Genomic DNA, 1,521 nt, shown 5'->3' with positions numbered 1-1,521 from the left:
ATGTGACTGGAACAATTCATCAGGATCATATGACCAGAAGATAGAGAAGCCGAATTACGCCATTCGGTGTATGAATCTGCTCTCCCGTTCCATCACAGTGGATTTATCAATACTTTCCACCCCGTCCTTCTGCCTACTCCCCGTAACCCCTACCGTTCAAAATCCTATCAGTCTCCACTGAAAATGCACCCCATTACTTGTCTTCCGCAGCAGTCTGTCGCAATTAATTACACAGATTTACACCCTTCTGGCTGAGATTATTTTCCTCACCTCTGCTCTAAATAGACGTCCTACAATTCTAATGTTGTGCTCTCTGGTTGTGGACTCCACTACAAGAGGAATAATACTCTCCAATTCCACTGTGTGGGCAGTTTAATACTCGATTGGCTTCAATGAGATTCCAGCGCCCCCGACTGCCCATGGGTGACAAGTGAGGTGGAAAATCTAGTCAGGTGGAAGAAGGCAGCATACATGAGGTTCAGGAAGCAAGGATCAGATGGGTCTATTGAGGAATATAGGGAAGCAAGAAAGGAGGTTAAGAAGGGGCTGAGAAGAGCAAGAAGGGGCCATGAGAAGGCCTTGGCGAGTAGGGTAAAGGAAACCCCCAAGGCATTCTTCAATTATGTGAAGAAAAAAAGGATGACAGGAGTGAAGGGAGGACCGATTAGAGATAAAGGTGGGAAGATATGCCTGGAGACTGTGGAAGGGAGCAAGGTTCTCAATGAATACTTTTGTTTGGTATTCACCAATGAGAGGGAACTTGATGATGGTGAGGACAATGTGAGTGAGGTTGATGTTCTGGAGCATGTTGATATTAAGGGAGAGGAGGTGTTGGAGTTGTTAAAGTACATTAGGACAGATAAGTCCTCGGGGCCTGACGGAATATTCCCCAGGCTGCTCCACGAGGCGAGAGAAGAGATTGCTGAGCCTCTGGCTAGGATCTTTATGTCCTCGTTGTCGACGGGAATGGTACTGGAGGATTGGAGGGAGGAGACTGTTGTCCCCTTGTTCAAAAAAGGTAGTAGGGATTGTCGGCGTAATTATAGACCAGTGAGCTTTACGTCTGTGGTGGGAAAGCTGTTGGAAAAGATTCTTAGAGATAGCATCTACAGGCAATTAGAGAATCATGGTCTGATCAGGGACATTCAGCATGGCTTTGTGAAGGGCAGATCGTGTCTAACAAGCCTGATAGAGTTATTTGAGGAGGTGACCAGGCATATAGATGAGGGTAGTGCAGTGGATGTGATCTATATGGATTTTAGTAAGGCATTTGACAAGGTTCCACACGGTAGGCTTATTCAGAAAGTTAGAAAGCATGGGATCCAGGGAAGTTTGGCCAAGTGGATTCAGAATTCGCTTGCCTGCAGAAGGCAGAGTGTGGTGGTGGAGGGAGTACATTCAGATTGGAGGATTATGACTAGTGGTGTCCCACAAGGAACTGTTCTGGGATCTCTTCTTTTCGTGATTTTTATTAACGACCTAGATGTGGGGGTAGAAGGGTGGGTTGGCAAGTTTGCAGAC

The sequence above is a fragment of the Mobula hypostoma genome, chromosome 28, assembly GCF_963921235.1.
Source record: "Mobula hypostoma chromosome 28, sMobHyp1.1, whole genome shotgun sequence".
In the NCBI taxonomy this organism is placed as follows: Eukaryota; Metazoa; Chordata; class Chondrichthyes; order Myliobatiformes; family Myliobatidae; genus Mobula; species Mobula hypostoma.
Note: the sequence above shows the minus strand (reverse complement) of the source record.